At 43.2% G+C, this 14,346-nt stretch overlaps 2 protein-coding genes across 2 annotated transcripts in view; one reads left to right on the top strand and one right to left on the bottom strand.

The window, feature by feature from the left end:
- Positions 1–12,463, bottom strand: part of Grap2 (GRB2 related adaptor protein 2) — a 65,721-nt gene extending 53,258 nt beyond the window's left edge. Inside the window, exon 1 of the mRNA XM_048355055.1 lies at positions 12,266–12,463. The gene's annotated coding sequence lies outside the window, so the exon portion shown is untranslated. The remainder of the gene's footprint in view (positions 1–12,265) is intronic.
- Positions 9,484–14,346, top strand: part of Enthd1 (ENTH domain containing 1) — a 107,965-nt gene continuing 103,102 nt past the window's right edge. Inside the window, exon 1 of the mRNA XM_048355066.1 lies at positions 9,484–9,688. The gene's annotated coding sequence lies outside the window, so the exon portion shown is untranslated. The remainder of the gene's footprint in view (positions 9,689–14,346) is intronic.

Raw genomic sequence — 14,346 nt, forward strand, 5'->3', positions numbered from 1 at the left:
TCATTTCTTCTTAGGTTTGATTACAAACAAGAATCACTGGGTGGGTCTGGGAATGTGGCCTAGTGGCAAGAGTGCTTGCCTTGTATACATGAAGCCCTAGGTTCGATTCCTCAGCACCTCGTATATAGAAAAGGCCAGAAGTGGCGCTGTGGCTCAAGTTGGCAGAGTGCTAACCTTGAGCAAAAAGAAGCCAGGGCCAGTGCTCAGGCCCTGAGTTCAAGCCCCAGGACTGGCAAAAAAAAAAAAAAATCACTGGGAAAGTCTTTTTTTTTCTTCCTCTCCCTCTCCCTTTGGGATCTGAACTCAGGACCTTACAACTGCCAGGAAAGTGCTCTACCATTTGAACCACACCCAGCCATGGGAATTTCCCCTCATACCTTGTGGCGCCTGGGGTCAGGGCCTAGGCATTGTCCCTGACTAGCACTCTAAACTAGCACTCTACCACTTCGAAACACAGCTCTACTTCCAGTATTCTGGTGGTTAGTTGGAGATGAGTCTTATGGACTTTTCTGGTATCAAGCTTTTTTGGTATCAAACTGAGATCCTCAGATCTCAGCCTTCTGAGTAGCTAGGAGTACAGGCATGAGCCACAGGTCCCCAGCTGGAATTCTTTTTAAAGTTCAGGTTTTAACTTAAGTTACTTGCAAAGGGTCCTAAGAAACAATTCTTCACTCCCCAACATAATAAAACACATTGTGTTTTTCTATACCATGATCTGAAATTTTTGAATTTTGTTTTGCAAGGCCCCTCCTTTTTTACTTACTTATTATTATTTTTTTTTTTAGGTGCATTGGCTGAGAATCAACTAGATTGGATAGCCTCATTTTTATTCATTTGTTTTTCTGGAGACATGCCTCTATGTAGTGTAGGCTGGCCTCAAGCTCTCCCTTCTCTTGCTTCAGCTTCCTTGCTGGGATTATAGGCAGGAATGACTGTACTCAGTAACAACCTTATTTCTAACAGGCTCCCAAGGGGTTCAAGTGCTACTAGTCCTGGACCACACACGCTAAGTCAGGTACAGAGGCCCAGATCCCAGTCACCAATGAGGGTTGAGAGAGGGGTAATGGACTCAATCACAAGATCACAAGAACAACATGAATATTTTCATTAGAGTGATAAGACTCATGGGGATATTTTGAAATATGATATTTCTATTAGCTTGAAATGATACATACTACAGGAGTTTCCTGTGAGCTCTGCTTTGGCCATGGAGATGTACAAACTATTAGTTTGGGGAGACTTTCAGAGGGCTCCAAAAATCTGACAGTAACTTAAAACTTCAAGGTCTTTATAGTCTTTGTGTTACTAAAGGAAGAGGGTGGGGTGGGGGTGGGGTGGAGTGGGAGAGGGGGTGGGGAGAAGAGAGCCACTCAGTTTCTACAATTTAATCAACATCTTTCTGTAGTGTAGTCTGAGTGTTTTACTGCTTAAAGACAATGCAGTCTCTTTACTTTCCATATTGATCCAACTCCCAGGATGAGTAAAATCCTTAGACACATTAAGGGCTCTCCAGAAACTTGTAAATTTAGATGAAGCATGGGGTGGGGTTGTGCACTGGCTCTGGTTATACTAAAGTCATCATAATTCTCTCTCTCTCTCTCTCTCTCTCACACACACACAATTTGACAACCACATTCGATGGATCTGACTAAGAAAATAATGACTTGAAGCATGCGTGTAAACAAATACTTTTATCTAAAATTTGTATTAACCCTGCATATTACTGGAATTCCAAATCAGACAAATCAGTTCTATCTTTCAATTATTTTCCCAAATGAATTCCCATTAAATGAAACAGAGTGATAAGGATAATCACCTTTGTGTGCCTGTATGTGTCTGATGTGTGTCAGTCCTGAGGTTTCAACTCAAGGCCTGGGCACTGGCCTTGAGCTATTGTGCTCAAGGCCAGAGCTCTACCACTTGAGCCTCAGTTCCACTTCTGGCTTTTTGGTGGTTAATCAGAGATATGTGTCGTAGGGTTTTCTGCCCTGGCTGGCTTTGAAACTGGCTTTTCAGGTCTCAGCCTCCTGAACAGCTAGAATTGCAGGTGTGAGCCACCAGTGCCCGGCTTTAATCGTATCTTTTGCAAGTTGCTCAGAGCCTGAGTGCGCCTCAAAGAGAAAGTCAACGTGTGATCCTTGTGAGGCCAGGGATCCGGGATGAGATCTGTTAAACTGTGATGGCACAGACAGGCCCCCACATGCTGGAAGAGCTAAGACACAAGTTCTAGAATATTTTGACAGATTGTTATCAAGATGATCAAGAGTAATTGGGATAAATGTCACTACATTAAATCTCTGTGCCTAGACAATTTTTTTTAAAGCCAATAGTGTAAATATAGAATAAGTGAGATCTATCTAGCTTACTAGTAGCTTGTGGGAAGTTCATGGGTTTTAATTGACCACAATTTCAGTATGAGTCAACAATATGACATAAATGCCAAAAAGACGAATGCAGTTGTGGGCCATATTAATAAAAGCATGGGGTAGAGATCAAAGGAGTACAGTTGTCCCTTGCTATATCATGGCTCACTGATTGTAGCTTCACTGTATTGCAGGTTGTTGTTGTTTTTTTAATATGGAAATCGTGATCCCTCACCTACTGTGGGAGCTACATTCCTAGGTTCCAGAGACTCTCAGATAGGTGAAACCCCACAAAGTAACAATTAGTGAGCCTCAAGCGTGAGGGATGACTATCCACCCCTGCTCCTTTGCAATTTGTCACAGGGGTCTCTGAAGTGCACCTCCAGGATGGGTAAGGAATCACTGCAGTTGCTCCATGGTGGTCAGCATTGTTCCAGTACTCCTGGAGAGCTCAGGTCTACTCTGGACAATACAACTGGAGAGGGGCCCTGAGCTGGAGTTTCTTCAGAGGTGAGCCCTTAAAACAACATCGCCATGAAAACCTGCACCATATAAGGGAGCAAAGAGAGCCAAGAATTTTTATGCTTTACAAAAAGGCTTTGCTGGGTGCCAGTGGCTCATGCCTGTAATCCTCGCTACTTAGGAGGCTAAGATCCGAGGGTCATGGTTCGAAGCCAAGCCTGGGATGAAAAGTTCATGGGACTCTTATCTCAGATTAATTAATGAAATGCAGGAAGTGGAGGTGTGACTCAAATGATGTGCAACAGCCTTGAGCAAGCAAGAGGCCCCAAGTTCAAGCCCTAGTAATGGCACACACACACACACACACACACACACACACACACACAGCTTTAAGGGACATAACTGAAAGTAGGGACTAGTCTATTTGGAAAAAGAGTCTGAGATACCCTTTCCAGTGGCAAAAGTTTAAATGGGAGAGGAGGGAGGCGGGGAGGTCATGAGGGGTTTCACTGCCAGCTGGTAAGACCCAGTTCCCCCCTTGATTTCCGTGAGGTGGAGCTTATGTCTCCTTGCTAAGAGGGCACCTCTGTCTGCAGCTGGGCCTCCTCCAGAAAGCCCTCTGAAAATCCTCACCCCAGCCACCGTGCTCTGGGATCTCCTTGTCAGGAGCTCTGCACTGCAGAGGCGTTTTCTTTGTGCTAGTTTCCTAAAAGATTATGAGGGCCTTAGGGAAAAGAACTTTATGATGTTTTTGTTTTTATTAGCCTAAATGTTCTCAGTACATTCTGGGTATCCGTCAGCTAGAAATTGAAGGGATTTCTGCAGACAGTAGCCAAAAGATGAATTAAAGTAACCAGACAGGTAATTTTTATAGCATCGACACGACAAAGCATTACAGCTATTCTCTTGATGATAATAACTCTGAATTGACCCTTCACTTTTTGAAATAATACAAGCTGACAAAGTTGGCTGTACAGCAAATCTTACTTCCTTACATCTTCATTTTAATGTGGAAGGTGCACGCCCATGCTAGAAACCAACTAAGTCTGCTTACTGTCTAAAAGCTGCAGTACTCTGGTTCTAGGAACTGGAAATTTCTTTCCAATGAGGGGATTTCTTGACTTTACACCGTTTCTTTTATTTGGGCATTTACAGAGTACCAAATGTCATGTCAGGATACAATAACAGTTCATAAGATGAAGTGTAGTAGTCTAATTTAAAATACTGGATCTATGGGGTAGAGGCACCTGTGAGCTCAGCTACTCTGAAGGCAGAGGTAGGAGGACTGAAGTCTGAGGCTGGTTGGGCAAAAGTGTGAGACTGTTATCTGGGGAAAAAAAAGAAAAATAAATAAATAAATGCCTAAAAGCAAAGGGACTGGGATATATCTCAAGTGGTAGGACATTTCTCTAGCAAACATGAGTCTGAAGGTCCTCGTAGTGGAGCACGTGCATGTTGACCTTGTTCCTCATGCTGCGTATGGTTGTGCCTATCTGTGTCTGTTCTCGATTCTGCTTCTGTAAACGGCTTGTTTGTTGCTTGCTGTACCCCCCACCCCGCCTCAACCTCCTACATCTGTGCCACGCTTGCTCCTTTGTTGCTTGCTCTACCCCCTGTGGCAAGCCCCTACATCTGTGCTACGCTTTTACCTTTATAAACCCCAATTTGAGGGCCGCTCTCGGGGTCACGGTTTTAGCTCCCCAGTCTGTACTGTCTGCACTGTGTCCCTGGCCAGTCAGCCCGCTTTTCACTGTCGCAGTTTCAGCTCCCGAGTCTGTGCTGCGTCCCTGGCTGGTCAGCTCGCTTTTTGCTTCCCCAATAAACCCATCTTTTTGCTGGAGACTGTCTCTGAGTGGTAGACTCTTGGAGGGACAGGGACTTCCCTCCCTCGAACCCCTGTACAGCCCTGAGTAATGCCTCTTCCCTCACCTGCGCCAAAAAAATTTTTTAGAAAATCCAGATTCCACAGGATGAGTTTGTTTAAATAAGAAAGCATCATGTCAGGCATTGTTCAAGTGGGACTCTGTGTTTTGCTATTGTGTCACAGATACAAATGCTCTGGGGGTGGCCAGGCATGACCCCTGCTCTCCAGGACAGAGCAGGGGCTGGGACACGGGGGGTCACCTGAGAGGCTGAGAATAGAAGACAGGACATAGGAGCCTAATCCTGGCCTGTGACTCTCATCATCACTGGACCACATCACCTCACACAGCCCAAGGACCAGGACACAGTGCAGAACGAGTTACACGCACGCATGGAAGCAGACACGACCCTGCTCGTCACTCCCAAGCTCACGCAGCAAACTTCAGAAGCAAAGAGACAGACTCAGGGGGCCCCCATTTCCCCTCCACAGGAGCTTCCCTGGAAGTGGGGGGAGCACCTTCCTGCCTGTGGAGGTGGCCAGTTATCCAAACTCACAGCCCTTGGGGGAGAGAGTGTTAACTCCTTGCTGAGTCCTGTGGCTTCTGCGTTTGGAGCTCTGGGCCCGCTCACGCTCACCGCCACACTCATTTCAGACACTGAAGGATACCACTGCAATGAAAACAGCGCGGAAGGCTTTGTGTCCTTCAAAGGGAGTAACCTCTCCAGAAGGCGAGGCTCCGTGGGTCCTATGCAAGTCCATCAGCATTATTTATTTCCATGTTGCACTCTGCACTGCCCAGAAGGGATGAGAAAATACCGTGGTTTGGCTGCTTGATGATGAGCACGGGGTCAGAGGATAATTGCCAGGAAATAGTTGGCCCTGCAGCAAATGAGGCAACCAGCAGACCGACCCAGAGCAGCCCGCACAGGCACCACTGATATTTATAGTTCCTAAAAGACTTTAGACCCTGCAAAGGAATCTGTCAGGAGTTGGATGCCAGCTCTCACGACCCACAGGGAATGGGGAAGGGTCTCACCACCTACAGCTGAAGATGGATTCCCTGTGTTCCCAGTGGGTTGTTTCAAAGGAAACCCAGAGGACTTCAGAAAATACTTGTTTTGACCTCTCATTTGAACAAGGAGGAAACTGAGGCCCAGAGACGTTATGTAACTCGTTCAAGGTCACACAGGTAGTTTTTCATAGAGCACAGTTCAGAATTGTAGAATCCCAACCTGAGGAGAGGTATGGGTGGGTGGGAGTGGGAAGGGGAGGGCGAGGGGAAAAGGGAGAAGGGTGGGGGAAGGAGGGGGTGCCACCGGCATAGGCTTGGTGCCGAGTCCTGGCAGACACTAGCAACATGACTCTGAGGAAGTCACTTCAATTCGTGGAGCTTCACTCTTTCCCTTTCTGCAAAATGAGAAGTAAAATATGTGGTCTAAGTACCTCAAAGGCTAGAGCTAGATCAAATGAGATAAATGTGTGAACCCCTCTTTGAAGGCTGCATTGGGTTCCACGTAGAATAACTGTATACAAAGGGGAAAAATATCCTACTGCACATTTAAGGACTGCAGGGAAATTCTGTGTAAAGTGATAGGAGGCTGAGGGCTGGGCATGGGTTTTCTTCCCTGGGTTGTTGTTGTTGTTCTTCTTCTGTGAGGCTTGAACTCAGGGCTGGGAAACTGTCACTTGGCTTCCCCCCTACCCCCACCCCAAAACTGACATGCTACTACCTGAGCCACAGCTGCACTTCTAGTTGTTGGTGGTTAAAATGGGAAATAAGAGTCTCATGGACTTTCTTTGTTTTTTTTTTTTTTTTTTTGGCCAGTCCTGGGCTTTGGACTCAGGGCCTGAGCACTGTCCCTGGCTTCTTCCTGCTCAAGGCTAGCACTCTGCCACTTGAGCCACAGTGCCGCTTCTGGCCGTTTTCTGTATATGTGGTGCTGGGGAATCGAACCTAGGGCCTCGTGTATCCGAGGCAGGCACTCTTGCCACTAGGCTATATCCCCAGCCCTCATGGACTTTCTTGCTCAGACTTGCTTCAAACCTTGATCCTCAGGTCTCAGGCTCCTGAGTAGCTAGGATGACAGGTGTGAGCCAGCGGTGCCTGGCTCTGGGAGAGTTTTTGGGAAGCTTTCATCAGCGTGTCATGTGTGTCTTTGACACTCTGCTCCCTTACCTGCCAGCGCCATGGAAACCCACGTGCTGTGGGGAGCAGCACATTTACAGTCAACCTAAAGAGCTGATAGAAAGGATTATAAATTGAGCAGATTTCCTTGGACAATGTACCACTGAGCTTCTCCTGGTACTGTTACTGACGCAGCGACCCATATTTTTAGAACATTCTATCCGGGGGAGGAGAGAGAGCCTTTTTTTTTTTTTAGCTGACTGCACATTTTGTTTCCTAAAAGGCTTAAAATCTATGACCTACACAACGATAAACATAAATTTCAAATGATAAACCAACCAGGTTTTGTTCATTGTATATTTTCCTATTAAAACTTCCTATTTACTTAGATTTTTCTTTAAAATCACTTTTAAGAAGAAAACTACCTAATATTTGCTGTGTTCCTAGAGGTTTATTTCTGATATTTTCCCCCATAAAACTCTAAACAAAAGACACAAATCAGAAACTATTTGTAGACCAACACAAAGGCTGAGAGGTGTAGAGAAAAACAAATGAAAAAGTATTATTCATGACCAATTGATCAACTAAGCTGCTTTTCATTAAAAAACATGAAAAGGCAGAACCAATTTAGCAACGACTGTTAGGAATGCACAGCACACATTATTAATGCTGGGATTTTTTTCTCACTTATTTTTAGTTCTCTTTAGAAAATTACACTTGAGGGCTTCCAGTAATGGCAATTTAAGGAGTAGAAAGACTTGGCATAACCTGGGACCCTCTGTACTGCTAATGAAAGGGCATGGACCAATTCTTTGTTTGGAAGACCTTTTTCTGGATACGGTTCTACGTTTCAGAAGCCACGGGCTGACTTCTGGAATAGCTGAGCATATGAAATCGCAATCCAGAGAGGTTACCTACTAACAACAATCATCCATCGTCCCACAAGGAAACCCAGTGTGGTCTTTCATAAATCTGACAGGGTTTGTACTCTTGTGTTTTAGTGGTAAAAATCTACTAGAGTACAGGAACATGAAAAATGAGAGGGATTTTTTCCCCTTCTATCTTGACTCTATCAAAATATCATCTTCTGCCTTGAGGCTCTGAGGTCTCATAACTCTCCTCTTGTATTATTCCTTTCGATCTTTTTTCTTCCTAGTCTTATTCTTCACCTCCAACAACTTTATATTTTAAGTTTCTTGTATAGGGCCTTAAGCTATGCAAATGAAGTAAGTATAATTAGTTACCTATGCTTAGTAGAATGTCTTATTCAGATGAATGAGATTTGAGGTAGATTTTCAATAACTCCAATTTTGCACCACTCCTCTTTCCTTGGGCAGTTTTCAGAAAGAATGTTCTGGAATCCAGCTGCCTGGATCTAAATTGTGGCTTTATAGTGTACTAGTTGAGTGACCTTGTACAAGGTACTTGAATTCTGCACCTCAGTTTCCCCATTTGTGAGGAAGAATGCCAGCACTTCTTTCATGGTGCCAGGAGACAAGTTAATGATCAACACTTGCCAAGTGTCAGACCAGCGCATTGCTAATGATGGTGACCATGATGGAGATGATGACAGGAACACACACTACTTTAGGGACTTGTATGGATTACTTTTCAAAACCAGGCCACAGATGGGTACCACTAGTACTCTCATTCTGTAGCTGAAGAAACTGAAACACAAAAAGTCTGTATTCTTGTCCATTTCACTCCTCACCAAGTGGAGGGCTGGGCTCAAACTCAGCAAGTACTCATTACTACCCAAACTTGAATACATATTTTTAGCTACCACAGCTGATAATGGTGAATTTGCTTTACCCTTCTTCCAAGTGCATTAGGCTGGTCAAGGTGGTGCACACCTTTAATCCACCTACTACTCAGGAGGCATAGATGAGGAGGATCATGGTTCAAGGCAGACCCCGGGGTGGGGCTGGGGGAGATTGGGAAAGTTAGTCCACAAGTCAATTAACAAGCTGAGTATAGTGTATGCAGGGGGCATAAGATTGGTCCTGGGGGAGGGGCGGGGGAAACACAAGGTTCTATCTCAAAAATATCTACAGCAAAAAAGGGCTGAGTGGTGCGCTCAAGCAGTAGAATGCCTGCCTAGCAAGCACGAGGCCCTAAGTTCAAACCCCAGTACCACCCAAACCAAAGTACATTAAAAATATATATATATGACCACCAAAATAAAAGCTGATTCAGGCAAGGATGATCACCCCAAATCATCAGGTAAAAGTTTGTTGGAAATAGAATATGTCATGCCTTCAGATCACGTGCTAAATGCAAAGGGAAAACAAGTTCCTTTACATAAGAGAGATCCCTCAAGTCTCGAGCCATGATGGAACGTAGCACCGTGAGCAACAGAACAGCCAGCAGGATGCACCTGCCAACGAGACGAGTGCGGCCTGTGGCACCTTGAAAACATGTCTAACTCAAACCCAACTGTGCCTTTAGTCCTAACTCACAGGTTACATGAAAGGCAGGGGTAAGGAACAAATGACCCAGAAGGCAACAACCTTCAGAAAGCGGGGCCTTCTACAAGATAACTGGCCTGACCTTAAAAAAAAAAAATCCAATAGAGATAAAAAGCCAACTGCATAACAGGTGTTTGCTTTATAAAACTGGATCCTGTCTTTTAATGCTATAACAGACTTGTGAGGGACACGGGAGGATGGTGCTAGATGATACTGAGGAATTACTAGTCATCTTCTCGACTATGATGATGGCTTTGTGGTTCTGTAGTAGAATGTCCAGATTCTGAGCTCAGCCCTGAATTACTTAGCAATAAAGTGCCATTTTATCTACAACTTACAGGTAATTTATGAAGAAATTCTCATGGAAGGAACTAATATGACAAAAGGCAGTTATTGAACCTAGGGGGTGAGTGCAGAAATATCCACTCAATATCCATTTTAATTTTCCTTTAGACTTGAACATTTGATTCACTGTCTTCCTGACACATGCCCTCCATCTTCTTTGGAGAGCATGGAAGTATCTGACTTTGTAATAGCTTCACATAATTCTCTCAAGTTGTTTGTGCGTGGGGACATACTGAAAAAGAGAAGTACTTAAAAAAATAATTTACCAAAATCCTGTTAGCTCAAGTTTACTGAGGCCTAACATAGCATGAGAAGTTAGTGCCTAGCACTGGTGTGGCTCACTGCACTGGCATACAGTAATCGCTCAACGAACATTTGTAAACTGTTTCTAAGATAGGGCTATGCTTTCATGAGAATTGCCAAAAGACTAAGGAAAGAAGAATAAAAAAGAAAATGGCAGACATGCAGGCTCCGCTACTTCTTTATAGATGAAGATATACTGAACAAATACTTCAGATGGATAAAATGGAGGCTGATCTGCTCATGTGCGCGCACATATGCACGTGCATATGCCAGTTGTGGGCTTGAACAGCTGGGTGCTGCTATCCTTTAGCTTCTTCATTTGAAGCTGGCGCTCTACCACTTGAACCAGGATTTCTCCAAACTCTGATTTTCAGATCTCAACCTCCTGAGTACCCAGGATTGCAGGTGTGAGCCACTGGTACCAGCATACTCTTATCCTTTGATTCAAGTAACTGAGCTCATGACGATTCCTGAACAAGTTCTGAGTTTTTCTAGGGGCATAGACATGAAAGGTCTCTCTAGGATTAATCCAGCAGCAACGGTTACTTATTTAAGAAATCCTGATGGAATTGCACTTAATGACATATTTGTGAACAATTGTGAACTTCTTGATCCGGGAAGAGGCAAGCTCTGCTCAAGTTCAGGCATGAGCACTTTAAGCCATCAACACCAGCAGGTGTTATTCTCTGGGCATCAATAAATATGTGGGAATTAGGATCATTGTCAGCTCTTTTGGAAGGTAATGGCTCTAGAAGAATTGGCTTCAGTAGCAAGAGAAACACATTTAGAATAAGAGATGGGAGAGAATGATCAAGATTCGAAGAAATAATTAATAATGATATCATCTTGCCTTCTCAGAGTGCCTTTTCTCTGAGGTGCTTAATATCTATGTTAACTCGTTAATTCTTACGACGTCCCTGTGAGGTAGGCGTAGAGCAATTGAAATAAAGAAGAAAAGGCATTTTCATGAGGGCCTAAGATGTGAGGGTATTAAAAAAAAGTTATTATATTAGCGACAGAGTATTTCTTCATATTGAACAGATCAATCACCTCCTCCTTTGCTTCAGTCAAGTCATCTTTAAAAGGAGAAAACCTATTACAGTTTAGAGAGAATAAGATTACAGTTTACTACATGGGGAATGCTCAAAGTTGGATCTAAAATGGTAGTTTTACTCAATGATACAAAGGTCATTTCTTTTTTATTTTAAAGTTCTCAGGAAAGGGCAGAGATCAGAACTTCTTCAAAGCTAAAATGCAAATGCACTTAAGTGGTTTTCTATTTACATTGGATTCTTTATTTAATAGTGAATGCTTTTACAAAGAGGACCACTTTAAAATTATTCTATACATGGGATACCATACAAAGTTACTAAAAGAGAATGCCTTAATTTAAATATTCTTTCAGGAATCAAAAATTGGGAAGGAAAAAAGGGACCCACTGAAGAATTAACAGCTTATGATCAATGTAGTTGCACAAGAAAGAAAATTGGTTTAAATGAAGCTTCTATGCCTCATAACATGAGCCCATGAATGGCCCCCGGTTGGATTTTTAGATCCTAAACATCTCCCTTAATTGATCTAGAGTTGTATATTTTCAACAGTATGCAAATTTATATATATATATATATATATATATATCTTTTATTAACAAGGCCTAAACTTGAAGTATGGAAATACAGTAACTTTTCAATTAGGGAAAACTTTGGTGTAATTTCAAATTCTCTCGTGTTTGGGTACCTTAGGGACAAAAGCATAAAGAGCTATCTCTAATCTGGACACCTAGATACAGTCACAGGCATCTAGAGACAGGCAGACAAGACCTTCTCAAAATAGTTTCTTCATAAAATTGCCTTTCATTAAAGGAGCCTGAAGTGGTGCTCTTGGTAAAGGAAACACAAATACTAGTAGAACTAGCAATTTGAGCAGAGACAGAAATCCTGACCTTGGAGTCTGGGGCTCATTCTCTACTGAGAGTCTATCATGATTTGGCTTATATTCTGATGACAGTAAAGTGGAATTTTACTTCTGTGACCCCAACATCTAAAGCCTTTTCCCGAGACAGATCTGAAGCCAATTAGAGGAGGTTTTTCTTAGGAGTTAAGTAAGGACCACGTCTTTGGCTCATTTGATGGAAGTCCACTACTATCACCACAAGCACCTCTCATGACAAATGACTTAAGAGACCTTTACTGATGGCCCGAAATATTAAAAACAATATGAAGAAAGCCCATGGGATTCTTTTTAATTAGACTTGACTCATAGAGGATCATTCTGTAAATCATATAACTGCTTATAGTTTTTAGAGAATGTGTACGGATGTTGCATAACAACATACCTTTGAGAAGAAGTTGAGTTTATGTCTTGGCTCTGACACTGAGTTATTCAATCTTCTCTTCAAGAAGGGAGATGACTTCAAACATGGAAATTACTGCATTTCAGAGTACAGATCCGCCTTTACTGTCTTCCAAATGCCACACTGAAAAAGGGTGCAAACTTACAGGTCCATCTGTAGTATTTCTTCCTCCCTACTTCATGCTCTCCCCTCCAAGCTGCTCCAGCTAGCCTGCTGTATGTAGGCAAACCACACAGGAACTAGCAGATATGGGACTGCAAAGAGCTGGGTGTGAGCCTTCGATGCTGTGGTTTTGTTTTCTGGCTGCCAGAGCTGAACTAAAAATGCAGGAGGTTCACTGAAACACTTTTGCTTCTTTATGTTTGGTTTCAGTTTTAACAACATCCCCCCTTGAACACTTATGTTTCAAAGATGAAAAATTTGAATCCTGGATATGGTCCATCAGCAAGCTGCAACTGGCCTTAAGGAAAGCCTTCATTTTCATCCCTGCATCTAGTAGAGAGGAAGGCTCCTTAGGGAAAACTTATTTAAATCTGCTCTGATCAATCACAATGCTAAAGCCTCAGAGAAAATGTCCTCCTAGGGCACTCAGACTATGGTGGTGCTCAGCTTATAGTAACGCTTGAGTTAAAGAGAAAAGAAAAAAAAGAAAAAAGGAAGAGAAAGAATGAGAGGGAATGAGGGAGAGAAAGAGAAACAAAAAGAGAGAGAAAAAAGAAAAGATAAAGGAGGAATGAAGGAAGGAAAGTAAGAACTGAGAGAGAGAGAGAGAGAGAGAGAGGGAGAGAGAGAGAGAGGGAGAGAGGGTGAGAAGAAGAAAGGCCTCTGAGTGGTCTAATTCGAACCCCAGGTTTGTCACAGCATCTCTTCGGACTAGTCCTGAGATTTCTGGGACTTCTCTTGAGCAGGTTGGATTGGAGGCTTGCCAGCATTTTAGGACCCATTTATGAACTGAATTTTGTCAACTTCAACTTCCTTAGAGCTTACCTTCAAATTTCTGATTTACCCCATACCACCTGCAACCAGCGAAGGCTCCTTCCTTTTACTCTTGCTAGAAGATGGATTGCCAACACTCATTGTTCACATGCAGTTAGGCATATACATGGCTGCTTGCTAACTGGTACCATCAGAGTTTGGAGACTGAACCCAAGGTCAAGAGGGAAAGCTTGGGATGGTTCTGACATTAATTCCTAGAATGCCTGAAAGGATGGTCTCATTTAAAATTCAATCTGGGGTTTTAAATTTTAAACTTATTCATTATTTCTGTATTGTGGAACCCTATCCTTTTACCTTTTCTCCCACTCCACCCCCCTTTATGTGACCATATCGGGGCTTAAAATGAAGGTCTGGCTGCTTTTCCTCAGCTTTTTTGCTAAAGGCTAGCTCTTCACCATGAGAGCTACAGCTCTACTTCCAGTTTTTTGGTGGTTAAGTGGAGATAAGAGTCCCATGGACTTTCCTACCTGGGCTGGCTTTGAACCACAATCCTCAGATCTCAGCCTCCTGAGTAACTGGAATTATAGGCGTGAGCCAAGGGTGCCCGGCTTAACCTTTTGTTGTTGTTTTTTTTTTTGAGATGGTTTTGTGTAACCTAAGCTGGCCATGAACTCATAATCCCCCTGCCTCTGCCTCTGGCGTGCTGTGATCATAAGCATGAGCCAATATGCCCAGTTTAAGCAACAGTTTCTTTCTTTCTTGGTACAAGTCCTGGAGTTCAAACTCAAGACCTGAAAGCTCTCCCTGAGCTTTGCTCAAGGCCAGTGTTCCACCACTTGAGCCACAGTTCCACTTCTGGCTTTGGGGTGATTACCTGGAAATAAGAGTCTCATGGGTTTTCCTGCCTGGGCGGGTTTTAAATGTCGATCCTCAGATCTCAGTCTCCTGAGTAGCTAGGATTACAAGTATGAGCCACTGGTGCTGGCTTGCTCAACATTTTTATTGAAATGAAAGAATCTGTTATAGAATCAGCTAAATATCTTATTCATAACAAGTGCTCAGAAAATATGCATCAAATGAGTCATCTGCTGCTCCAATTCCTTAATAATGGGCTTTTTTTCTACTAA

The sequence above is a fragment of the Perognathus longimembris genome, chromosome 1 (assembly GCF_023159225.1).
Source record: "Perognathus longimembris pacificus isolate PPM17 chromosome 1, ASM2315922v1, whole genome shotgun sequence".
In the NCBI taxonomy this organism is placed as follows: domain Eukaryota; kingdom Metazoa; phylum Chordata; class Mammalia; order Rodentia; family Heteromyidae; genus Perognathus; species Perognathus longimembris.